Source organism: Phyllopteryx taeniolatus, chromosome 2 (assembly GCF_024500385.1).
Source record: "Phyllopteryx taeniolatus isolate TA_2022b chromosome 2, UOR_Ptae_1.2, whole genome shotgun sequence".
NCBI classification, from domain to species: Eukaryota; Metazoa; Chordata; class Actinopteri; order Syngnathiformes; family Syngnathidae; genus Phyllopteryx; species Phyllopteryx taeniolatus.
Window position 1 is genome coordinate 4,195,977 of NC_084503.1, and position 27,965 is coordinate 4,223,941.

Below are 27,965 nucleotides of genomic sequence, written 5' to 3' on the forward strand. Positions count from 1 at the left end.
GAGGTAAAATTTGTTTTGTAATGGAAACTGTTAGCTCACAGTTATTGCAATCACTAGGAGAAAAGAGTCATGTTTTAGTTTTTAGTGCTAAAGCTTTCCAAACAGAAATAATTTGATGCATCTTAAGCTGAACTGAAGGTGATGAGATGCAAGACTGCCTGGATGTCAATATGTATACCTTCACAATCTACTGCAGTTTCAGACAGGTATCAACTGAATACTTCTTACAGATGTTTCTTATATTTTGCTTACCTTATTTAGACTTGTAAGAAAACATTACTGCATAACCTAATGAGAGACAATCGAATTTTGCAATATTTTATGAATGTAATAGTATTTACTGTATGAGTCAATTCAGCCCCTCAGTATGATGCAGTGCAGTTATACATGACAAACACATCTGATGAAGTATAGTGGCGCCTTGAGATACAGTATGTGACATTTTAAAATCGTTTTTACTTTATGTGAGATGGGAAAATAACAACAGTCCAAATACTGTATAAGAGCTGTAGGGGAAATCTAATAGAATGTGTAGAAACTGTTCTTTTCTTGAGGCCGACAAGAACCGGGACTGACTACATGAAAAACTCGGACCAGCCTTGCTACCAAAATCCAAACGATCTCGCTGCTGTAGCCTAGGAAACGCAATATGGTTGTTTTCCCCCATAAACAATACATCTTTAGCATCGCATGATATAATGCTCACGCTCGATGTTCTTCCAATTGAAGGCTGACGGGGTAATGCAAACCCCGAGAGTCACTTAAGAGAAGCACTTGCCTGCCAGGCCTGCCACCACACACTAAAATTCATCTATAATTTGTGACGAGTGTAATGCCATCTCCACTTTATGATGATGTGATATTCTTCACCTCCGCCACAGCCCGTGAGGCCAAGAGCTGGCAGTCTAATAATGAGGTGCCTTAAGAGTTCAGCTTAGGGGAGAGCGTGGTGGAGAGAAGATGGCTGATGATCGCCACATTAACATACTTCCAGTCAGTTTAAGCATTAAACGTTCAGGTTTCTGCTAGAAAGCAAAAATGTCAGGAAAAGACTCCTAGAACAACTGAGCTGTGTCAATCAGAGGCACATTAAATGGTGGTATTTGTGTGCTGACTCACATTTAAGGTGAGTTTGAATGAGATTGGTTAACTCTCAACACAGACGCATCCCTCGTTATAAGAGGGTGTGCACCTTATCGCAATTACCTTCCCTCCCCAAAAAGTTTTAATCATTTTTATCACTATAGTTGGTCACATTAGTGGTATAAAAAGTTTTGAAATGATTTATTTTGGTCCGATTATTTTATATCACAAAAACCTGGCATTTGTGTCCAGTTTTATATACACTGTATTAGTTTTATTTGAGCCCTGGAAATGTTTAATGAATGTATTACTTAATTAAGATGACACGAGGATATTCTATGATATTGACTTTAGAATCACTATGCATCACTCAACAATACAATAGTTTGGACACAGTGCATCACTTCCTCAGAAGTACTGTGAATATACTGTGAATGAATGTCACTGAGTAGAGCGGCAAACTGCTAACTCATTCACTGCCGTGGACGTTTATATTCGTCAACTGGCATCCAACTGTTTACTGCCACCGACGAATATATTCGTCATGTACGTTTTTCAACAAGAGGGTGTGGTAGAGGCTATCGACCAGCAAGTCTGTGAAATTCAAGTTTGCAAACAACTACAATAACTGATCCAGATCTCTGTAGATGGCGGTGTTGCATTGCGGTGGACTTGTGATCAGCACAACTTTTGAGTAGAACATAAAGATTAGGGTGTGAATCTCGGCTTGTCCCGTCGATCGTGAGGGGGAGAAATGCCAACAAGTTGGAAGTTGGACAAGTTTAGGGACTTCACACTTGAACAGCGCATGTATATGTATGGTGTAAACAGACTATGTGTCTTGGTAGTAGAAATTGTGGTCACAATTGTGAGAAACGATGAAAGTTCAGAAACCGGTGTTTTTGCTGAAAGCAACCAGTGTTTTACTGTTGATTACAAAAGATCGGAAGAAGCCAGGAATTCATTTTTTTTTTTCGTGAAACGAGAGTCGACTCTTTTCTGTGGTCGGTTCGGGGCTTGTATTGTCACAGAACACGATAGTGTTGGTCTTCCGTCAAAATGCTTTTAAACGGCTGGAAATATGAGGAACTCTGCTTTGAAAGCAACTGGTAGTGAATTACAACAACAACAAAAAACGTTCATTTTGTGTTTGTAAATTAAACCTGGTTCATGGAGGCACCTTTACAAAATTGTATGCGTTCTTCCTTGGCAAAATGTTTTGTATTTTTGAAACAAATCCCTTGATGGTATGATACTGAATTCTCAGTCTAATGAGACCTCGTCAAAATAAAAACAGCAATCCATTAAATGTCTGCCCGGTGCTAGAGACCCCGGCCAAAAAAAATTACAAAAATAACCCTTGATAAAGGAGGGATGGCATCCGGGTTTTGTTGAGGATTATGTCCACCAGGGAGGTCTCGCAAGGAAAAGCTAATTTGCTGTGTGAATTGCTATGCGCTTACGTTGGATGTTATGAATAAGTAAATAACAACACTTTTCCAGCCGTTTAATCTCCAAAGGGCCGCAATTAGTAAGTCTGAAGTTTGTGCTGCCTTTTTATCTGCACTTATTATTGTTATTGAAATATCCCTCTTGTTTAGCTCAAAGATGAATAATAAATAAGCTATAATTACTATCTTCAATGAGCTGACGGCTTGACTGGGCCATTGGTGAGGGGAGATCAGACCCCCCACTCCAATCTCCTTTTCCCCCTTCTCTCTCGCTCTTTAATTTGATCTTTGTAATTAGTTTCTCTGATGGATCTGGGAGGTCTGTGGCATCCTCTGCCATGTTCATTAGTGTTCTTATAGAAGGGTGTAGTTTAAAAAAAAATAAAAATAAAAAATAGCCCACTCTGTCCCCCAGATGTCATAACACAATGGATGTGATCTGTTCAGGTCCTCATCACCCATCTCCTAAAAAATGTGCAATGTGGGAATCAGGATATAACAACCTGATATATAATAATATAATAATAATAAGTGGTGCCTTGACATACAAGTTTAATTTGTTCCGCGCTCCTTACTGTAAATATAAAGAATTTAACAGGTTCATTGCGACCTCTTCTGGTGTGCGTGACTTGGCCACCTGGAGGCAGCATCGTGAAGACACAAACAAAGAAGAGTTTCACAACTACTGACTAGTGACTCAGTAAACTGGAGTAATATTTATCTTTGGTTGCCTAGGATGAAGACTATATGCCTGTGGGCATTGGTTATATTGTCTGTATACATGTGTAAATACTTGACTATTGATGCTATATGTTAGCCCATTTATAGGGTTTTGCATTGAGTGTTAGCATTAAGCTAGGAGAGGGCAAAGTTGTTTTAAATACACAACATGTAATTCTCTTTGTTCTATGTTTAGTTTGACAAATAAAATTTAACTGAGTGGAATTAAAAATCTTAAAAAACAAGGAAACCAATGTCAGAGCGGTGCAGGGCTGCAGGTGATCAGAAGTGACCAGTCTTTTTTAGATTCAAGCATGCACATTACACACATACACAAAAACACAATGTGCAGCTCTATAATATTCAATCCCCCTCTAGCACCCAACACCAACCCCTTTTTTTTCTCCCCTCCCTCCACTGGCCAGGGTACATGAGACATCTCTCCCTAATCAGCAGCCTTGTCTCGCTTAAACCGGTTGCCATAGTAATATGCCGGCTGGTCGACATGGCAACCACTCTGAGGTCCACTATTAAATGAAAAAAAAGAGAGGGAGGGAGGGATTGGGAGGATTGAGTTTGGATGAGAGGAGAGAGGGGGAGAAGAGGAGAGACGACAGGGCCAGGGAGAGGTGGTCCAAGATGGGGGAAGGGGGATTAGGGGAGGGGCAGGAGGAAAAATGAAAAAGGGGAGTGGGGGGGGAGCAAAGAAAAATGAGGGGAGCAACACAGAAGGAGGGGCGAGTGCTGCACTAGTAGTTCTGTACTGTACCTATTGCATTGTGCTAGCAATATACGCAACAAGGCCATTAAGCTAATGCATGACGTCAGTTACTTAATACCGTACACTTAGAAATTTATATACATGAAACATGCTGGCACAGCCCCTTCCAATCTGGATAAAGGATCGTAAACTAATAGCATGTTTTAAGAGCTACTTATGTGATCATCGTCATTCCACATCAGACACGTCTAAAAATATGTTGTAAAAAATTTAATATTTATTAAGTATAACCGTTTTATGGACTGCACACCCGTCATTATGATCAGGGAAGGAATGTAAAAACGTTTATGCTAAAAAAAACAATAAAATGGTCCGTTTTACGACAGGACCAAATGAAGTAGCGCCGGTGTTATTTTTCCAACGGCCTCGCAGCTGGCAGTGTCCCACACGTGTTCCACTTGATATGTCACTTTAGGTGAAATATGCAAAATGGGTGCAATTCCCAGATCGAGCGCACGCCGGATGCTTCCTGGAGACGTATTGTCATCGGCGCGGCACTCGTTCACAACTAAAGTGACATTTTGCCGGGGCTCACACATGCGTCTCGGTTGTGATCTCCCTCAATCACTCTTAGCTCACTGCCTCTGTCTTCATTTCTTATTTGCGCCTCACCTCTATCTCGCCACTGTCTACGGCTTTTTATCACAGCCGCTGGCTCCCTGTGACCACTTCTCGCTGTCTTGCCTTCCTCGAAAGTATGACTCTTTAATGAATAAAATGTCAGTCCATCAAGATGCCAGAAAAAAAAAAATAGCATTTGTCGCCTCGCGTGTCAAACTCCTCCATGAATTGGAGCATTTCCACAGTACCCGCAAAGCAGCTTAAGAAAGATAGCTAATTGCATGTCCGCATTGTGCGTTCAGTCCCTGCTTCCCCAGTGCACCATTCACAGGCAATTAAAGTGAGCTTAAACAGAGTAAGAAAGTGCGTCATCCTCTTAACGTAATTAAGAAAGTAATTAAAAAAAACAGCAACAAACAGATGGAGCACATTGGACGGGAGCTTTGTTTATTAATTCCCAACTTGGATTCATCCTATGCAAAGGCATCAAAGGTATTCTTCAAAATCAGGAAGAATAAAGCCATTGTCTCCGCTCTCAAACGCTGTGGGCGTGTCCTCTGAATGCGTGAACCCAAACCCCACTAAAAAAAATGAATGCTACTTTGTCTGACATCTTTTTTATGCCGACATCGAGTGGAACCTTGATTTAACAGACTTCAGATTTAAGTAACAGAAAATAGCGTCCAGTTGGAACTCGAAATCACCACTTGCATGTTTTCTTTTGAAAAATATTTATTTACAATAATTTTGTACTGTACTGGGAGTTTTTAGCCCACAAAAAAGTATAAAACAATAGTTTTGTTTTGTTTTTAGGCCACAAAAAAAAAAAAAAAACATCTTCAATTTAACAGACAATCTGATTTAAGAGACAAGACCTCCCCCTATTAGTCCGTTAAATCAAGGTTCCACTGTATTCCTACACGTTTGAGCTGCGAAAATATATCCGCGTAAAGCCTCCGGTGGCTGTAATATATCCCACATATTTGAAGAAGTTTAGAGTTTTTTTGTTTTTTTTTTATGCCCCGGCTGTACACAAAGGAAAATACAAAAGATACTTACCTAAAAATGCTAACATTGCAGACGTATGTATTATTTAGATCCAGGTGTAATATGTCATGATCAAAACTTAATTTTGTCATGTAAGATGGATTGTGACACTTTTCCAGAGCATTAACATGTTACAAATTATTTCCCCTTTAGTTGGGTGGCTATAAATACTCTATGGGAGACCACATAATAAAGAAAATTACACAAAATTAGGAGCAAGACAAGACATCAACAAGTCAATGACACAAATAAGTGTGTTAACATGAATTTAAAAGGGACACAACACTAAATATATACTAAATCACTTGTGAGCAGACTACACTCTATATGGTTCTAAATCATACTGATAGAATTTCTTTTCCTCTCACAATATGTGAGCCACTTGTGTTTATTTATATTGTTGCAAGAATATACAGTACATGCCGACTACTCATAGATGCATTATGATGGATGACTTGATTTAAATGGAGGCTTTTGCCACCTTTGCTGCCCCAGCCTCGCCCCCCTTTCTCAGCCCAAACACGACCACTACCATTTCCGCCACAAAATGTAAAGTCCAACTACCCTCCAAATCCCTCCCAATTATAAAAGGTCCTTGAATTGCTGTTTTGCCCTCTCTCCAGCTCCTGTCTGATTACTGAGTGTGGGGCATGCGCCGCAGGCAATCAGCCCCAAAGCACACAGGACCAAGAGGACTGTTGGCATTGGTGGTGGTGGGGAATCAAATCCAAATCAAAAACAAACAAAAAAATGAAAAAAATATAGCATGAATAAATAAATAAACTAAAATGGGACTTGTGGACTGCAATTATAGGTCATTGAGCCGGGCCTCAGCTCGAGCACTCAAGAGCAGCCGTGATTTCCGACAGGAAAGGTTATTAGTTTTTATTGGAGGAAATAGAAGCAAGGTGACTTAAAATGGCAACGTAATGTTTTTTTTTTGGGGGGGGGGGGGGGGGGGTGTTGGGGAGGCTCCCTTACCTAGTTCTCCCATGGGCCCCATTGCACTGTCAGAGGGACACACCAAAGTCACAGTGGACCTTTTCCCATTTAGATAGATATAGTGTGTAGACAGATATAACTATAGAGGAATAAAGTTGATGAGCCACACAATGAAGTTGTGGGAAAGAGTAGTGGAGGCTAGACTCAGGACAGAAGTGAGTATTTGCGAGCAACAGTATGGTTTCATGCCTAGAAAGAGTACCACAGATGCATTATTTGCCTTGAGGATGTTGATGGAAAAGTACAGAGAAGGTCAGAAGGAGCTACATTGTGTCTTTGTAAATCTCGAGAAAGCCTATGACAGAGTACCCACAGAGGAACTGTGGTACTGCATGCGGAGGTCTGAAGTGGCAGAGAAGTATGTTAATAATACAGAACATGTACGAGGGCAGCAGAACAGCGGTGAGGTGTGCTGTAGGTGTGACAGACGAATTTAAGGTGGAGGTGGGACTGCATCAGGGATCAGCCCTGAGCCCCTTCCTGTTTGTGGTGGTGATGGATAGGCCCTGTGGACCATGATTGTTGCAGATGACATTGTGATCTGCAGTGAAAGCAGGGAGCAGGTGGAGGAACAGTTAGAAAGATGGAGCCATGCACCGGAAAGCAGAGGAATGAAGATTAGCCGAAGTAAGACAGAATATATGTGCATGAATGAGAGGGGCGGTGGGGGAAGAGTGAGGCTACAGGGAGAAGAGATAGCAAGGGTGGAGGACTTTAAATACTTGGGGTCAACCGTCCAGAGCAATGGTGAGTGTGGTCAGGAAGTAAAGAAACAGGTCCAAGCAGGTTGAAATGGGGGGAGGAAGGTGTTAGGTGTGTTATCTGACAGAAGAGTCTCTGCTAGGATGAAGGGCAAAGTTTATAAAACAGTGGTGAGGCCAGCCATGATGTACGGATTAGAGACAGTGGCACTGAAGAGACAACAGGAAGCAGAGCTGGAGGTGGCCGAAATGAAGATGTTGAGGTTCGCACTCGGAGTGACCAGGTTGGATAAAATTAGAAATTAGCTCATCAGAGGGACAGCCAAGGTTCAATGTTTTGGAGACAAAGTTCGAGAGTGCAGACTTCGATGGTTTGGACACGTCCAGAGGAGAAATAGTGAGTATATTGGTAGAGGATGATGAGGATGAAGCTGCCAGGCAAGAGAGCTAGAGGAAGACCAAAGAGAAGGTTGATGGAAGACAGGAGGGCAGTTGGTGTTCAAGAGGAGGATGCAGGAGATAGGCTTACATGGAAAAGGATGACGCGCTGTGGCGACCCCTAAAGGGACAAGCCGAAAGGAGAAGAAGAAGTGTGTGGACAGATCGAGGTTCGGATAGAAAAAAAAAAAAGGAAAAGCATATTAGAACATCTGAAAATGTTGGGGGGGGGGGGGGGTTCATCAGAGGCACTTAAAATGGTGGCAGGTGTGGGATGACTTCCATTTGGCATCAGTTTGAATTCGATTGGTTAATTTTGAACACAGTCACAACCCGGTTATAAGAGGTTGTGAACATTTAGTTTTGAGTGGGGGTGACACCGATGCTATTCGTTAGCCCGTCTATGCCGTTTTGCATTGTTTGTTAGCCTTAAGCTAAGCGGACTTTCCTAAGGCAAAGCTAAGTTGTTGTCTAAAATAATCAATGTGTAATTCTCTTTGTTTTAGGTTTAGTTTGGCAGGAAACTTGAACTGGAAGTGGTAATAAACAACTTAAAGCCTCTTTTTGAAGAATTGCTCACTAACTGCCAAACTGCTGCTATGCGATCACAGTTGCATGAGAAAAACATTTTGTCTTCAAAGGACTACAATACGTTACCTTGTGTTTTTATAGTTACAGTACATTAATATGTATTTTTTTTAAATAAGTTGCATTGAATACATTTTTTAAAAGAAAGCATGTTATATCTTTTTTTTTAAAGCAATTTATTTTGAAGGTAAGAATTACTGTTTCACCCTGAAAATACTTTTTTTTTTTTTTTTTTTTTTACACATTTCATGTCCCATGGGAACCCTGACATTATTCATCTTATTTATTTATTCTGTGTTTTCTCGTTTGACAAGAGAATATCACAAATATTTCTCTCAAAGAGGACACAGAAATGGACAAAGTGGCATTCAGAAAGGAAATGTATGTTATTGGTATGTAAGGACGGCATGGCACCATACTTCATGTTTTGTAATGTGTTGGGGGAAAAAAAAAAAGAATAATAATCTTCTATCAGGCCCATAATGGAAATATGTTTACTGTATATTTAGAATAACGTCCAATCCTCCAGCTACTGGTGATGCAAACAAAGCCACTGTTATCTTACATGGATATATTTCATCCTAGTGTCTGTATGCTTGTCAGTGCTCGCATGCATCAACACAACAGTCGGACGTGTGAAAACATTGTGAGCGAGCACGGCGGCAGTGTGTTTGCTCGACTCGCTGTAATGACTGCCTGCAGATTTCCCGTCACGAGTGTGTGGGTCTGAGGCTCCGAAAGGACAAGCGAAGTAGGCGACCGTGTTTGCTTTTGTGCGTGGCCGCCAGTGTGTGTACTGTGCGGCGTGTGACGTTATTTCAGAGTGTGTAAGCTATGATGTGCCGCCGGCCGCCGGATGGAGTACTCGTCGGTCTGTGTGCATTTCACAGCCGCAGGAAACATTTTCAATCACACTATTATTTTGTGGCTCTGATGCAGCATCTCAATCACTTAGGTGTACACAACCCAATTATTCTGTTTAAAAGGGCGTAATAAATTAAGCCACTGCATACAGAGGTAAATCATATATTTTTGTTTTTTGTTTTTAATCAATTTTGAGTGTGTGTTTGTCTTCATTGTGTTTGCAGCTCATACTCTCCTCTCCTAATCTGTATTCTAGGCAGGTGGGCTCCAGCACAGAGCCACAGCTCAGTAACTAATGGAGGGACTGATGGGAGCCTGATGACGACCACAGGGCCATTTATACGCACACGCACGCACACACGCGCAGTGGACATTTACAATTCCAAAAACACGATGGTCATTTCCAAGCACATCCCTAACCGATCATACAGCAAGCCAGATAAGTTAATTCCATTGACCATTTAATATTTGGTGTGTGCGTATGCGTGTGTGTGTGTTTTAAGTATTCACCGTCCTAGTTCTTCCTAGACAAATACATTGGTTCTCAAAAACCTGTTTCACCAAGTGTGAATGGTCAAAATAACGATATGAATGATAATAATGATATATAATGATATAAATGAGAAACCAATCTGCCTTAACTTAGTTTTAATGAACCAGGCACCAAATACATTGGACTGTGATTGCAAAGTTTTGAGCAGGTCATTGACAATAGAGGTATGATTTTGTTGACGTGAGTCTGATTGATGTATACAGATTTTAAATTGGGTGGCAAAATGATGCATTTAACGAGAAACTATGCGGTTCTCAGAGCAAATATATATATATTGCTTTCAAAATGTATTGTAACAGTGAAGCGTATACCTTTAATTATACTATAGACTGAAAAACATTTGTATTTGAAATCAAAAGATGAATACGGGGCAAGACGAACAGTCTAGATTTTATCTTGAGGTATTTACAGCTGCATCTGATGCACAACTTACAAGTAATTTGTTTTAGGCCATGACGCCCTTCAGTTTCCCCTTTAGCAGGTAAATCACATGCTTTATAGGGTTTAAATCTGGATATTGACATCTCCAGTGTAGGAACTTCTTTTGTTTTGGGTCATTATCTTGCTGGATATATACAGTATTTTTCTTTTTAATTGGCAGACAAAATGTTTCTCTTGACTTCTAGTTCATTTTTTTTCTGCTATCATTTTGCTCGTCAATGAAGATTAATGAGCCCGTCCCAGATGAAGTCATGCAAGCCCAAGCCGTGATTGCCTCCACCAAGTTTCACAGATCAGCTTGTATGTTTGGTATTATGAACAGCTCCCTTTTCCCTTCAAAATCTGAGTCTTTCTATCACTTAACGGAGACAATATACTGTATGTATTTTTCCCCCACAATTTAAAGCGTTTGACAGGTGTCTCAATAGTATGTGCTTTTGTCAAATTACGCCGAAAGACCATTTTGAGGGAGGTAGCCCTGTCTCATTCAAGTGAGCCAGTGCCCACCTGCTCCATATACTGCTGGGCCAATGGCGAGTACAGATTTCGTTCCTAGAAGACCTAGCTAGCGGAGCCTCCATTTTGATCCCTGAGTCCAAAAAGGTCAGTGCGAACTACAAAACATACACAAGCCCCCACAAAGATAGCATGAACTGTATTTTCCCTCATGGAGTCAACACTTTATCACCCAGCATGCATGTAAGACGATGAGTTTGTTTGAATAATTACGGTTGAATTCATATGATTTTTCCCTACTATAAATTTATAGATGACTTTTAATCTATGATAATAAAAACGTTGTTGCAATTGCTGTGTAGGACAAAACGATCCTCACATCCAGCGCGCAGGTCTGCTTTCCTCTCCCCTAATCGTATTATCTTGTTTGCCTTCCTTTGGTTTCCTTTCCTGCTGCTTTGCTTTCCCTTTCTTCCTCCGCCTCTGCTGATCTCAGGCCAGTGAGCTGACTGCCTTTGTGACCTAGTGGCCTCCGAGACTCTCAGGGAGAAAGGTAATGGGCCCAGCCCCGGAAGACAGTCTCACTGTGGGTGCAACTCGGGGCTGCCGGCAGCTTTGATCCGGTAGCCCCTGGTTAGGTCTCCTGACGCCCGCTGAGGAAATTCATAGGAACAACTGGAAGAGGCCTGTATTTATTCAGCTCGTTTAATGAGGAGGGAGATGAATTATCAGGGGCTACGATCTGCCCCTCCCCCATCCCCCCCAAAAACAACACTCCGAAGGAAAACTCCTGCTCCTTCCAGATGTTGCTCTATCACTGGTCACTCCAAAAGAAGCAGAGCAAGAGAGAGAACCACGGGGAAGTTTCGATTTGTAGTACGGTTGGAAAAAGGATTTCCTGCATTGTTTCTGCTTTGTCTGGCCACATGTGCTTTGAATTAAAAGAGCTCTCACAGATAAAAGAATCCAAATCAAATTTCTTTCAACTTCACGAGAATTTAGTAAAAAATAAACACTATTTTTCTAAAACTCCAAATGCTCCTGTCTGAATTCTACAGCCGCTTAACAGTCGGGATGGGATTTATTCACCAGAAAGAAATCACTCAAGTAGGGCATTGCTGTGTCCGAAGTGTGTGATCACGCAGCAATTGTGACATAATTAGATGTGTGGCGACACATTACACAATTATCTTACTTCAGGCTAATGTTCAACCACGATCGAAGCAATGTTAGCAGGAAGCATGGCTGACGCACCCCCAAAATGAATCCCAGCACCCAGAAAATTTAGGTGATCCCAAAAAGATTTATTTAAACTGTGTCATTTTAAAACAATGTAGAAATGTGTAAAAGTGCAACACAGTACGTTTTTATAACGTAATACTTTAACAACAAAAATACAGCCTCCACCCCCACACCTCCGACTGCCTCAAAAAATGGTTTGCTCCACCAATAGTGCCCAGCTTACACTAGGATATGTAGCCATAAAAAGTAAGTACCAGGGCTGTCCCTGCTACATTTTACCTGCAGACATAACGTAGATGTCGGCTGTGTGTCACACTCTCGACCCTTTTGCCTGAAGCCTGACCAGATCGATACATTGCTCCGTTGTCAAGTCGTTCAGAAGACGATGATGGGTCACAAATCGACACGGATCAGTCTGGGTCATTTACATCTCATTTACATATTGTTTACATAAATCAACTGCTGTTAAGATTAACACCTGTGGTAACAGGTTGCGTGAGATGTCTGGTCCAAACAGAACAACGATAATATTTTAACTGTAATAATGTAAAATATGTCAAAACAGTAATCAATAACTGTAGGAAACATTTATCAGCTCCGTTTGGTAACGTATTCAGAAATGTTATATTCTGCACACTTTGAGAACAATACATGTAAGAAAATGTTCTAAGCTGTTTAAATGATGCCGTCTTCCTTGGCTCATGTTACACAGCTCGACCAAGTTTCATGTGTCTCGTCGTTTTTGCTACAAAGTGGATTTAGTGTTACTACGTAATAGGCGAAATGCAATGTATTACACATATTGGCTTACTATATTACTTTTAATTGAGGATATTGAATCTGTATTGATCTATTATTGCTCGCGTGATCTATTTGTTTTGATTCAGAGAGACTCGTGCTTCGGCCTCCGTTTCGCTAATCCAACGTAAACACCAGCGACGTTTGAATTCATTTCACCAATCAAGCAGAGCCAAGCAGTCACATGTCGGCCCACAAAGTCTTAGCGGAGCCACACATAAGCAAAGTTTTCCAAGCGACTCATTCATTTAAAGCACGGCAGAAACAAAGGAGGAAACAACAGCGTGCAACTCGCAGTCGGAAAGGGCGCAACACTCCCGGCCAAACACTCACAGAAAAAAAAAAATGCATTGTTATGCACTGTCATCTGTGTCTGCCGAAAAATGTTGACATTTCAGCCTACAAGAACTCTACTTCAGACTTGAGAAAATGTTGCGTTTTTCTGTCATCTCTGCCTGGTGAGCCTATTGTACTTTTTCATGAGTGTAAACAAGAAATTTACTTTTAGTTCTGATACTAATTTGCGCATTCCAATTTGATATCTTTGTCTATTTGATATTGAATGTTCTCATTAAAAGAATAATAAAATCAGAAGTTACTCAACTGTTACGCAGTAGTTGGAGTCGTTTTTTTGTTTTTTTTAAACTGATAACTTACTCAATTATTTATTTGGTGGAGTACTTTTTTTATTTGGGTCTTGTTATTCTAAAAGTAACAGTATGCTTACTAGAGTACAATTTTTAAAGACGCAACCCACTTCTGGTGTTTCTTTTGTCATGTGAGTGTCTATTGGAATCACAAGAAGACTTAAATCTAACTTGAACAGAATGTCTTTCAAAATCAATTATTCAGGATGGAGACTGGATTTCCTCTCCAAACATGTTATTAAAACAATATTGCCATTTTAATTGTGCACATTGTCTAGGCAAAATAAAGAGGAAAGGTGAACTGTATGAATTAATGCAGGCTAGATCTGAAACAATACACTTAGCCGTCTTTTTTGAGGGTGAAATTTAAAAACATGCAGACTTAATACAAAAAAGTCTCTCCGAAAAAAAATAAAGGTTTTATGGAAGCACTTACCGACTGTGAAGCAGAGTAGTGTTTCCCTCACAGTCCTACGCCTGCAAAACACAAGAAAAATGTATCATTGTTGACATGTAGCCTTAAATCTCATACCCTTGACTGTATGCAAAGAAAAGAGAAAAAAACCAAAAAACAAACGCAGTGAACCACAGGTTTTACGGCTCACTGTGCTTTCCTAACATTCCAATTGCTAATCTCATGCCAACATGTATCTTACTGGCCAATAATATTTGCCCCAAAGATGTACTTATCTTGCAACACAATCTTATGTATGTATGGATAAAATCTGAATAATAGAGCAAATCCGAATTATTATTAATTAATTATTATTATTATTATTATCATCATCATTATTTTGCACTCCACTCAGGGTATGTGTTGTTTGTTATAAAGTTATATTGCAACCCGAGGGCAGGAAAAGGACATCAATAATATGCTTGAAATACAGAAAAGTCACAAGAATTTTTTTTTTTTTAAAAATAAGAAAAAAAAACCCTACTGCTTTCGAGACTCTTATTTCAATCTGACTCTTGTTCCCAATATATACAGTGGATATAAAGAGTCTAGACACCTTTGTTCAAATGCCAGGTTTTTGTGATATAAAAAATGACGCCAAGAGAACTTTTTTTTCCTCATTAATGTCAGCTGTACAACTCAACTGGGAACAAAAAATAATTTTGAGATGCTAAATTAAAAAAATAAGCAACTGAGATAGTGTGGTTGTCAAGTGTGCACACCCTTTTTTACATGGGGAATATGGCTGTGGTCAAAATCAACCAATCACATTCAAACTCATGCAAGATGGGACTCAGCACCCACCTGCCAATATTTAAAGTACCGCTCATTTACCCCAAATAAAGTTCAGATGTTCTAGTAGGCTGTTCCTGATTTTTTTTTTCTTTTTAGCCCAAACTAAAATGAAGACAGGAGATTGTTGTCACATGTACTAAACAGCCAGTACTTGCCAGAAATTCCTTCAATCTTGCTGTTACTTTTTCGCAGCCTCCTTGACCAGTTTTTCTTCTTGTCTTATCATCAGTTTTAGAGGAACATCCAGTTCTTGCGAATGTCACTGTTGTGCCAAATTTTCTCCACTTTAGGATGACTGTCTTATTGTGTTCCATGGTACATGTAAGGCCTTGGAAATTATTTTGCACCTTTCGCCTGACCGATACCTTGAAACATTGACATCCCTCTGATGCTGTGAAATCGCTCTGCGGACCATGGCTTGTGCTGTATGACTACATAAATACCAGGAAAAGCCTACTAGAACATATGAACTTTATCTGGGGTTAATCAGGGAATTTAAATGGTGGCAGGTGTGTGGTAATTCCCATTTAACACGAGTTTGAATGGGACTGGTTACTTGTGCAACCACATTATCTCAGTTGTTTATTTTTACCTACCCTCTCTTGAGAGTTTTTTTTTTTTCAAATTGAGTTGTACAGGTTAAAGGTCACACTAATGGTGGAAAAAGTTTCAGAATGATTAATCTTAGCCTCATGTTTCTACATCACAAAATCCTCACAGTCGAACAAGGGTGTGTAGACTTTTATATCCACTGTACCTACAACTGCTCAGGCGCAAGTGGCAACAGCACATTGTTCCTCTTCCAAACTCAAATCACTTGTCCAAGCACCTCAAACTACGACTTTGTTCCGACTATAAAAAAAAAAAAGCATGGACTAAAATGTACACTCTATGTTACTACTCCAAAGATGCGCCTCAAATACATTCTAGTACAGGCATTGCAGATACAATAGCTCTATTAAACGCCTAATCACAATTTTTGAGATGGCGATCCAAACCTTGGAAAGATGACCTTGAAAATAATTTCCTTTCTTCTTTCATTTGTGAAGAAATAATTACAGACGACATTCCAGATTCCTTCAGTGAGCAATACATTATACTGTGGTTTAATTTTAGTGACTAATCTCCAGGTCAGGGAAGTGCAAACCTTACATTGCACTGGAAAACTACATTTTACGGTGGGATGAATTTGCATCACCCACATCGCTCACGACTAGTAAATTGGTTTTATACTATATACTGTAGAGCTAAACTACAACCCCAATTCCAATGAAGTTGGGACGTTGTGTTAGACATAAATAAAAACAGAATACAATGATTTGCAAATCATGTTCAACCTATATTTAATTGAATACACTCCAAAGACAAGATATTTAATGTTCAAACTGATAAACTTAGAATTTTATGGCTGCAACACGTTCCAAAAAAGCTGGGACAGGTGGCAAAAAAGACTGAGAAAGTTGAGGAATGCTCATCAAACACCTGTTTGGAACATCCCACAGGTGAACAGGCTAATTAGGAGCAGGGGGGTGCCATGATTGGGTATAAAAGGAGCTTCCCTGAATTGCTCAGTCATTCACAAGCAAAGATGGGGCGAGGTTCACCTCTTTATGAACAAGTGTGTGAGAAAATAGTCGAACAGTTTAAGGACAATGTTCCTCAACGTACAATTGCAAGGAATTTAGGCATCTCATCAACTACGGTCCACAATATCATCAAAAGGTTCAGAGAATCTGGAGAAATCACTGCATGTAAGCGGCAAGGCCCAAAACCAACTTTGAATGCCCGTGACCTTCGATCCCTCAGACGGCACTGCATCAAAAACCGACATCAATGTGTAAAGGATATCACCACATGGGCTCAGGAACACTTCAGAAAACCCATCCATCCATCCATTTTCTGTGCCGCTTCTCCTCACTAGGGTCGCGGGCATGCTGGAGCCTATCCCAGCTGTCATCAGGCAGGAGGCGGGGTACACCCTGGTTGCCAGCCAATCGCAGGGCACATAGAAGCAAACAACCATTCGCACTCACAGTCATGCCTACGGGCAATTTAGAGTCTCCAATTAATGCATGTTTTTGGGATGTGGGAGGAAACCGGAGTGCCCGGAGAAAACCCACGCAGCCACGGGGAGAACATGCAAACTCCACACAGGCGGGGACGGGGATTGAACCCCGCACCTCAGAACTGTGAGGCTGACGCTCTAACCAGTCGGCCACCGTGCCGCCTACTTCAGAAAACCAATGTCAGTAAATACAGTTCGCCACTACATCCGTAAGTGCAACTTGAAACACTACTATGCAAACAAAAGCCATTTATCAACAACACCCAGAAACGCTGCCGGCTTCTCTGGGCCCGAGCTCATCTAAGATGGACTGATGCAAAGTGGAAAAGTGTTCTGTGGTCTGACAAGTCCACATTTCAAATAGTTTTTGGAAATTGTGGACGTCGTGTGCTCCGGGCCAAAGAGGAAAAGAACCATCCAGACTGTTATGGACGCAAAGTTCAAAAGCCAGCATCTGTGATGGTATGGGGTTGTGTTAGTGCCAATGGCATGGGTAACTTACACATCTGTGAAGGCACCATTAATGCTGAAAGGTACATACAGGTTTAAGAGAAACATATGCTGCCATCCAAGCAACATCTTTTTCATGGACCCCCCTGCTTATTTTATCCAAGACAATGCCAAACTACGTTCTGCACGTAACAGCGTGGCTTTGTAGTGAAAGAGTGCGGGTACTAGACTGGCCTGCCTGCAGTCCAGACCTGTCTCCCATTGAAAATGTGTGGCGCATTATGAAGCGTAAAATACGACAACGGAGACCCTGGACTGTTGAACAGCTGAAGCTGTACATCAAGCAAGAATGGGAAAGAATTCCACCTACAAAGCTTCAATAATTAGTGTCCTCAGTTCCCAAACGGTTATTGAATGTTGTTAAAAGAAAAGGTGATGTAACACAGAGGTAAACATCAGAAACAGAATCATCTTTATTTGCCAAGTATGTCCAAAAAACACACAAGGAATTTGTCTCAGGAACGTGTTACAGCCATAAAATTCAAAGTTAATGATTATTTGCTAAAAACAATAAAGTTTATCAGTTTTAACATTAAATATCTTGTCTTTGTAGTGTATTCAATTAAATATAGGTTGAACATGATTTGCAAATCATTGTATTCTGTTTTTATTTATGTTTAACACAACGTCCCAACTTCATTGGAATTGGAGTTGTAGATAAGCAAAGATGCAAATAAACTGTTTACAATAAAAACTTTGACGTTGCGGAATTTGGAAGTCGCCCTTGCATCCTGTGATTTTTCTGTATGTGAACCTCAGTGGAAAACGTTTGGTCACCCCTGCTTTTAAACACTTGTATTTCAACTCATCTTTCCCCATTGAAATGAATGGAAATCATTAACCATTTGTTTTTACCCCAGCACCTACTTATTCAAGTTATTTATTTATTTTTTGTTTTTTTGTTTTCAGAAATATGATAACTTCATGGCAATTATTATAAGCATCAATTATTTGCGGACTTTCGCTATTTGAGGTCGGGCCGCTTCCTGTCAGCCATGAACATGGTAGTGTTGCAGCACCGTTTGTGTTCAGATATGCGTTGATTCAAGGGTGGCAGCGCCATTGCATGAATGCTAATTGTTAGCCCGTGTGCCTATGGAGTTTCCAATAGTATTTTAGCATTTAGGTAGCAGAAGCTATGTGGTTGCTTTAAATACAGAAAATAATATGCAATTCTCATTGGTTTAGTTTGACAGTAAATTTCAGCTAAGAGTGGCAACAAAGAGCTTGAAGACTCTTTGTATTTATTTTTTTAAAAGGAACATTGACTAATAATATCTGCCAAACCGCCGCTTGTGAAGTGAGTTGAGTCACCTGTCACCACACAGTGCACTATACATTATTGGAAGACTAATAATGTTCATACAATGCAGACAACATTCAGACAATTAAACTATACCTCACAGTAGTGACATTCAAACATCCAACCGAATTACAGAAGCCTTGCTAATATTGAACTTAAACCGACATTTTGCCTCAGTTAGCAGTACGATGAGACGACGCCTTGCAAAAGGATGCTGAAACCTCAATCATTGTTTAACCATTTGCCCTAAGACAAGGTAAAGGCATTTATTCCCTTGACTCCAGGTCAGTAAGTAAGCTTGTATTTTGGGACGGCTGCTGCCGATTCCGTACGCACTTTAACAAGCAGGCTGCAAGTCCGGCAGATTTATTGGGCCCGTGGTGGGGTGGAGGGACCGCACTCCCTTGGCCTCCAGCTTCCCTCGGTGCCATTATGCCAGAGTGAGATATAGTGGGATATTGATCCCAATGCCACTTCATTTTGCAATAACTATTACACGATACTCTCCCAGGCTGCGCGCGGGCGCCTGATTTATGCCACCTTGCTATTTACATTAACACTAAGTGTTTTTCTATACCGGCTGGGGAGGGTCTTCCAGGCACGCGAGTGGACATGTGGACATTCGCATTCCATCTCATACCTGTGGGTCTTTTTGTAGCTCTGGAAGCCTTGATGCACAGGCAGAGGTGCTGAGCACTCTGCAGTGCGCTGTGTGGGTAATGAAAGGTACAGACATAAGCATATCGCGGAGTATATCCCAGCCTTCATTACAGATGCACAATTGTCCTTGAGGCAATGTTACTCACTGGTATTAAATTGTATTTAGAGGATTTAGACTTTAAAATATGTGAAACATGAGTTCCTTCACACTACAGTGTATACAAAAAGTCTACACACCCCTGTCCAAATGCCGGGGTTTTTGTGATATAAAAAAATGAGGCCTAGGTAAATCTTTTCTTTTATTATTATTGTTTGTTTAATTGCACCATTAATGGGACCAGATAAATTGATTTTTGTAATATTTTTGAGCAGGGAAGTAAAAATAAACCATTGAAATTATGTGGTTGCACAAGTGTGCACACCCTCTTTTGACTGGGAAGACACATTCTAGTAGGCTTTCCATGACTTTTTTTTTTGTTTTGTTTTCTAGCAGAAACCTTAAAAGTCTGTGCTCACAGTAAATGCTGTCCCCCCCCCCCCCCCCCCCACACCTTTCTTAGGACCTCACGTCAAGATTAACCCCAAATAAACTTCAGCCGTTCTAGGAGGCATTTCCTCAGGTTTGTTTTTTGCTAACATTGAATGTTATTAGGAGCTGTTCATAATTCCATCCCCTCTGTCTAAAGCCTCAGGTCAAGATTAAACCCAAATAAACTTTAGATCTTCTAGTAGGCTATTCCTGACATTTCTTTATTATTATTTATAGCAGAGGCCCAAAGGTACTGTGCTAACACCAACGGCTATTCCGAACTGTTCATAATTCCCTCCACCTTGTTCAAGGCCCCAGGTCCAGCTGAAGAAAAACAGCTCCAAAACATGATGCTGCCACCATCATGCTTTACTACAGGTATGGGAGAAGCAGTGGTGTGTTTGTGCCAAACATACATTTAAGAATTATAGCCGATAAATGTAACCTTGGTCTCATCGAACCACAAAAAGAAATCGACATATTTGGAAAGATTCATGATGGCAACAGTTTTTAAATTATTTATCTTGGTCTAGATCACATAAAGCTGGTATTTGAACAAGGGGGTGTAGACTTTTATATCCAATGCAAATGGTCAATGCAATTATATAGTATAGCCACACATCAAAAATGTGTACTGACCCGTGTATGTAAAGAGCACATCATTTGAATCAAGTAGTGTTTTCTCATGCCCCTCCAATAGATTTAAATAAGTACACCCACCATTGTGTTCCATTTACACTGCTATTGAGTGTTTAATTGAATGTTGCCAGTTGGCAAAGCCTCTAATTTGAAAGAAACTGATGCGGGTTAATTAGGATAAGCAGACTGGGGCTTGGTGACCCGGCATGTGCTACAACCAGCTGCCCACTTCAGAGCTGGGCCTTTGCCAAAGTGCTTTCCCATGCAGTGCCAGCCTGGTGCTGAGTGTTTGTTTACATGCAGGCACACACTGCGTCAATGGCAGCCATGAAAGAGGCGGCGGGGGCGGGAGTGCCATGTCGTATAGTGCCGACATTCCCACAGGCAATCCCCACAGGGGTCACCGCGCCCCAGATGCTGTCACTGTTACATGGTGCCACGAGACAAAACAAAAGGACTAATGACCCTTAATTGCTTTGGCGCCGTTTAGAATCAGATGAGTGTTGCCTAAGCGGCAGTATGTAAATCAAATCCCCCTCCTCGCCCCTCTTCCTAACCTACTCCCCAAGCGCTCTCCCCTGGCACAATCAAATCTTTCTCTGATAAGGGGGCGGGCAGCTTCCCAGGCACGCTGCCAAGTGACGGGAACTGGCAAGCGTGGTAATGTGCGCGCACTTGTTGCTACAATGGCTGCCTGTTACGCCGGCGCATTATGGCGACGGGTCGACGTGTGTGAGGAGCAGATGGGCATCCGAAAGCCTCCACGCATTTAGCGTGGTAGAAGAAGTGTGCCGTACGCTTTGTCTACATGCCCCGATCATTAATAAGGCCGTTCATATGCAACACTTAGTTTGATTGGAGACAAATGTCCCACTTGGGAGGAAGGGACTGCCAGTGAATTCAAATTAGTGTGTGTGTATATCTATGAGGGCCTGTTTGCATTAGGTTTGCATAAATTTAAGTTTGAGTTTGCAAAGAAAATACTTCAATGTATTGCTTGCTGGAAGAGGTCAAGGACATTTTAAAATAATGCCATTGAAATTAATTCCACTTGGTAAATGTTTATGTCTTACATGAAACACTTGCAGAACAAATTATCGTAAAAGATCCAATAGAAGAGCTGTGGCTAAAGGGAATAATATTATCCGCTGAAGTATACATACACTACTCACAAAATTTAGAGCTGCTGCACAAAGAGAAACGATACCAAAACCGACTGAAATGGACCATCGGCCAAAAATTACAGTTGCTCAAACCGATTGAGCACGCCACATCTACCAACGTGCTGCAACAGAAAAACTGTAACCCGATATGAGGTTTTGAGGCTCCGCATACAATATACTGTACTTTATTATTTCCTTTTTGTATTATTTTTTTTAACCACAAAAACATGGTGCGAGTGTCATGGAAGAAGCATCTTTCCAAAGAGAGGAAATGGATGAGAATAAGGGAGAGGGGATATTTTGAGAGGATGTTGGCAATGATCACAATGATCAATCGCGCCATTCACCGACTGCAGCCGTGCATTAAACACGACACAGACTCTCCACACTTCACTTTCTAGCAACATTATAAATTATAAATATAGTTGAATATTTTTGAAAAACACAATACGTAGATACTGTACATAATGCACTGGCGTGGCTTGGCGGCAGCCGGCTGGATCACGTTTCCGCTTAATAGTAGTGCCCTGAAATATATTTTTGGGGTGAACGTTCATGTACGTTTTTGATTGGCTGTTACATCTGTGCCATTTCAACACTGTTCACTAGTAATTTACTACAATTTACACTTCTATGCCTTTCTGTAACTCTTCCAGTCTCACTATATCTATATTGCAACCTGTTGATGACACTATGACATGCTAAACTCAGTGGCCACTTCCCTCTGAGAACATCCTGAAATTCATTGGTGGATTCAGTGATTTTTTTTTTTTTTTGGATGAATTTTGCCGGTTGGCTCCTTGTTAGAGAACAGCAAGTAATGCAAAAGTACTTCAAACATGAAACAGTCTAAACATGAAACATTCAAAAGTTTAGAAGGGTCGAATTAAGTTCAGCCGTAAAGCTTTTCGTGCGTTCTAGGTTCACAGTGAAATTTCACCCAAAAGCCCAATACGCCTAACTTTATGTGAGTAGTGTACAGTATATATCATATTATAAATCCTTCAGTATGATGCAGTGCAGTTCTCGACCCCTCCAAATTGCTCAATAATAAACTTAGTTGAAAATCAACACAAATCTGACTATGCCAGTCGCCAGCAAGGTTTATTATTCTAGTGAAGTTATGTTGAGCAAGTCGCCGTCACATTTAGAGGAAGAAGGTCTGCCATTGGCTGCCGTGCGGCCCAGTGAGATGTGAGCGATGTGCCCCCGGTTGTCTCCCGCAGCTCCCGCCACACCCGTTCACATCAAGCCTTAATGCATTTCCTATACCTGCATGCTTTTCCGCCATATGGACCTCGCTGATGATTTAAAGACAGCAACAAACCTGTCCCATTTTCAGAGTGATATTATTGATAGACTGTCACTTCAAATTGTCGCTAACTGCTAATGGTTATTTTATGGCGCCCATGTCAGAACTGATGTATACATGTTTTTCGCTCCCACCTCTTTCCGCATATGACTCTGTTTTATTTGAGTGTAATGATTGCCTTTGAGATCACTGTCCCCACCTTTATTAGAGCAAACATGACTCTTCATGCAATGGACCAACATTAACAAATTTAACCTTTCAGAAGAAAAATAAATGACGTGCCAAATGGACTCTCTCATTGAATTATTAAGTCATTCTGTACAGCAAATGCTCATTTATATCTCTGTATATTTGAAGATACTGTATTTAACCGGGGTAAAAGCTCAGCACAGTCCTGTTACCTACATTTTTAAAAATGATTTTAATTTGCTAATTCTATGCTTAAAAACTCAATCCTCTTTCTTTCAGTCTAGCTACTTAAATGAGGCAATTTTATTAAAGTTGCCTGAGATGTACCAATACGCATTTTGAGCAGTCCGAGGTGTATTATCAGATTTAGATTTGAAATAAACTTTTAAAATATATATATATTTTGAGCGCGTTACAACAAGCAAATGGCACCGTTTCGGTTGGAATAGCTCATATTTTGTTACTTTTAGGCAATCAAATGTGCGTCTTCCTTGCACGTTCATTCTGTTGTGTCTTAAAAAGTAACCTGTTCTTCACCCCTCTGCTCATTTATCCACTCCACTGTTTTCTCCGTGCAAATGTCGACCCCCTCTTGTCATGGATTAGCTTCTGTACTTGCCTGAACAAAGACGCTCTGGCGTGTGTTTACATACTGGTCCGTGCGTCGTGTGAAGAGGAGACGCGTCCCCCACTTAAGTCCACATCTTAGAGGACCCCCGGTTTGCTAGTCATTAATCAGAACACCTGCTCCGCGAGGACCTAGTGCTTTTCCGACAGACTTTAGGCTCCGCCACTTGAGTCATCAGCGTCATTTGAATTACACGCGACGATTGTGCCTGAGACTAATTTGAGTATGCAAATGTTTTGCTGGGAAAAGGGCACTGTGCATTACGTGGAGATTAAACAGCAATATGTAATTCGAGTGTTGGTCCAGCAAGCACGTATAAACATAGGCCACATTTGAATAAAGTTGAATTTGGCTTACAGCACTGACATGCTTTGTGGAGGGGACAAAACATGCAAGAGAACAATCCTAGTAGGGGGGGATGGGGGTGGTGGGGGGAGTAATACTCTGACAGGACAAGGAAGACTAGGCCCGGTGAAGAAAGGGCATCTAAGAAAAGAGGTAGTAGAGGAAACAAATGAATAAATTCATGGGGCACAAAATGAAAGTGAAGATGGAGGGGAGCGGAGTGGAGAACAGGGGTCGGAGTCATCGGTGGAAGATTTTTTTTTTTATTGTCCGGATACAGGAGACGCACACAAAAGCACCGGGAAGATTCAATTAAGTATCATATGCAGTGACCTTATTTCCATGGTTACGGAAGAGTGGAAAATATTCATCAAGCCTGCACTCTCAACAGGGAGGAAGACGGAAGGAAAAAAGGCAAAGAAAAAGCATGACGGTACAGTGGTTGTTTGTGTTTCGCTGACCCTTAACATCCAATGCTGACAAATGAAAACCCTTTTCGTGACAACGGAATTCTCAGTTCTGAAGAAATAAAATTCAGTCTCATGCTGGAATTAAGCACAGTTAGCTTAACAAAATAATTTCCTAAGCTATTTTGCGCAATGGCGAACTTCATGACTCACAGGATTGTTTTAACTTCATGTTGGAGGGGGGAGAAAAAAAAAATAATAAAATAAAATGGGAGTATCATCCTCACAAATGTTCACCACACGACAATGTTTTTATCCATCAATGAGTTTCTTTCCTATTTAAGGGTGCATTTATTCGAGCTGGGGAAAAAAGGCTTCTGGAAAAAAAAAACAACAACAACAAAAAAAAACAGCGCTTGCATATCGTTAGAGACACCGACAGTAAAAATTATGACAATGGTTTAAAATCATATTCCATTACAATGCTCCTCTCTGTCACATTTCCCTGCACGCGGCAGAGGGGGAAAGTTGAAGATAGTTGTGTTTGATGAAGCTGTAGAGTGTTTGCTCGCTGTCTGCAGGGACTGTCTTGAAAACAATCTATCTGAAAGTCCCCCGCTGTGCAAAATGTTAAATAAACAAAAGGCGAGGATAAACAAAATCACTCCATTTCAATGTCAGCAAGAAGAAAGCCGACATTTCGCTGTTGCCGTGGTGAAAAGAAGGTGGCAGCCCTAACGTTTAAACTTTGGACACATGGTGAAATGTTTTTATTTAGTTTTTGTTTTGTTTTTTTGGTCCCTGAGAATATTTATTTATAAATATATTGGCAACACAAATGTGTTTTTTTGTACTTTGTGGTGCCCCCCCCCAAAAAAAAAAAACACAAGATGAAGAAAAAAAAAGTGTCACAAAGTTTTGCCCTTTGGAAATGAGCTTTTTTGGACTTAAAATGGTTTGAAATGTTCCCTACTGTATACAGTATGTGAAGAGCAGAGGCACAGGTTTAGTGGCAAAAAACAAAAATGCCCTTACAATTATTTGAGTGCGAGTTTTAAAGCTCCTGAAGCAACGTCTTTACTGCAACATCAACAAAATTACTGATAAACAGTATGCAGTAACTATGAATATATATCATTTATAACACTTGCACAACGTGAGATACGTCCATACAAGAGTTGACATATTTTACATTATGCTCAGTTTTGATTAACACTCTCAATTGTATTTATTTCTCTCATAATGAACCCTCAAGTGTAGCTTCAATGTACACTCAATGTACTACTTATGATTGCGTACAGTACAATTTGACACCACTGTCCAAATATTGTGACAAGAAAACCTTTCTGACAGTGTCAGTCAAGCAAAACAGAACATTATGATTTTAGAATATCTGGGCAGAATATTTAACAAAGTTCTCGTGTTGTATATCATTTTATTGTGGAAGTGGTCATGATGTTGTAGCCGGTATCTCAGTGCTCTTTCATTATATTTAATTGTATTTCTTTCATTCATATCATTAGGTTGAATCAAGGCAACTGGACTCTCCTTTTTTGTTGAAGACGTTTCACCATTAATCCAAAAGGCTTCTTCAGTTTATATGGTAAGTGTTGAGTCTCCCTATGTACTATGTTTCTGGTGGGTGTGGTCACAAAAGGCTTGCTGTTGTTGTTGTTGTTGTTGTTGTTGTTGCCAGGCATGGCTGCTGAAGGACCGTCGTGCATGCCAAGTGGACATTCAGCTGCTTGATGACAAAACGACTCGGTAGTGTTACATTTACTCTTGCTACATTTACATGAGTAACTTTGGGGACTTTTTACTTTTACTTGAGTAATTTTGATCAGGAAAAAAAAACCGCTACATTGACTCCGTTACGTTGCGCTACATTCTCCTTGCTACTTTGAGTTTTATTTGTCACTGCTTGGGCGATCTGTTTGTTTTGCTTTGTCTGAGCGGCCTCGAGCTCTGTTCCACGACACTGTTTCCCCAATCCAATGTAATGCCTGGGACGTTTGACTCCATTTCACCAATCAAACGGAGCCAGGCAGTCACATGACCGCACAATAAAGTCTTGGTGCAAAAACAACGACATTCCACCGTGCCCCTTTTACTTTAACTTGATTCACATTATTCTAAAGTAACAGTACTCTTACTCGAGTATAATCTTTGGTTACTCGACCCACCTTCTGACGATAGGTGATTGTGCAAACCTCCTCCTCTGTTTGGAGAGGGCCTTGCTAGTTGAACATCGATGGTTTTGCTTCCCTCTATACAGAACTTCTCAAAATGTCTCTTCTTTCTGGGATGGAACTGAACTGCTAAACTCAAGGTTTGAAGAAACTTTCTTGATCAACGCGGAGAAATCACACGGTTCTGCTAACTTCAGGTACAACTTCAGAAGGCGGTCACAATGTGAAATGAAAACAGGAAGAATAATGACAAGTATTTTTTTAATCACTTCCAGGTACACCGTAATTTCTCGTGTATATTGCGCATTTTTACCCCAAAAAATATCAATAGTGCGCATTATAAATCCATCCATCCATCCATTTTCTGAGCCGCTTCTCCTCACTAGGGTCGCGGGCGTGCTGGAGCCTATCCCAGCTGTCATCGGGCAGGAGGCGGGGTACACCCTGAACTGGTTGCCAGCCAATCGCAGGGCACATAGAAGCAAACAACCATTCGCACTCACAGTCATGCCTACGGGCAATTTAGAGTCTCCAATTAATGCATGTTTTTGGGATGTGGGAGGAAACCGGAGCGCCCGGAGAAAACCCACGCAGGCACGGGGAGAACATGCAAACTCCACACAGGCGGGGACAGGGATTGAATCCCGCACCTCAGAACTGTGAGGCTGACGCTCTAACCAGTCGGCCACAGTGCCGCCACCCTGAAATGGTTGCCAGCCAATCGCAGGGCACATAGAAGCAAACAACCATTCGCACTCACAGTCATGCCTACGGGCAATTTAGAGTCTCCAATTAATGCATGTTTTTGGGATGTGGGAGGAAACCGGAGTGCCCGGAGAAAACCCACACAGGCACGGGGAGAACATGCAAACTCCACACAGGTGGGGCCGGGGATTGAACCCGGGGCCTCAGAACTGTGAGGCTGATGCTCTAACCAGTCGTCCACCGTGCCACCATTATAAATCCGTATAGAAGAAAATGAAAAAATAACTTTCACATTTTATAAATGTATGCCGCCATCTACCGGTTATGAGAAAGGTGTACACTTTCATTCCAATATGCCACCGCCACCTCGAGGTTATGAGAAAGGTGTATACTTTCATTCTAATATGCCACCGCCACCTAGTGGTTATGAAAAAAGTGTGGTTACACTTTCATTCGAATAAGACAGGGGTACATATGACTGCATATATGTACAGTTGTGCTCATAAGTTTACATACCCTGGCAGAATTTGTGAAATATTGTTTTTTTAAATAAGATTGATGACTGAACAAGAACCATCATTAATTTATTCATGGTTATGTTTTGTTTGATGATAATGCTTTTCTGAAATGTTTGAGAGTTTAATTTGAATCCCACTAAAATAAAATTACATGTGTTTCGCCTGGTCCTTCATGTTTTCT

At 40.9% G+C, this 27,965-nt stretch overlaps 1 protein-coding gene across 5 annotated transcripts in view; it reads right to left on the reverse strand.

Annotated features, from left to right (window-relative positions):
- zfhx3b (zinc finger homeobox 3b) overlaps window positions 1-27,965 on the reverse strand; it is a 272,875-nt gene that overhangs the window by 204,699 nt on the left and 40,211 nt on the right. For all 5 annotated transcript variants that reach the window (XM_061754423.1, XM_061754461.1, XM_061754432.1 and 2 more), the window contains one exon: window positions 13,810-13,850. The gene's annotated coding sequence lies outside the window, so the exon portion shown is untranslated. The remainder of the gene's footprint in view (window positions 1-13,809; window positions 13,851-27,965) is intronic.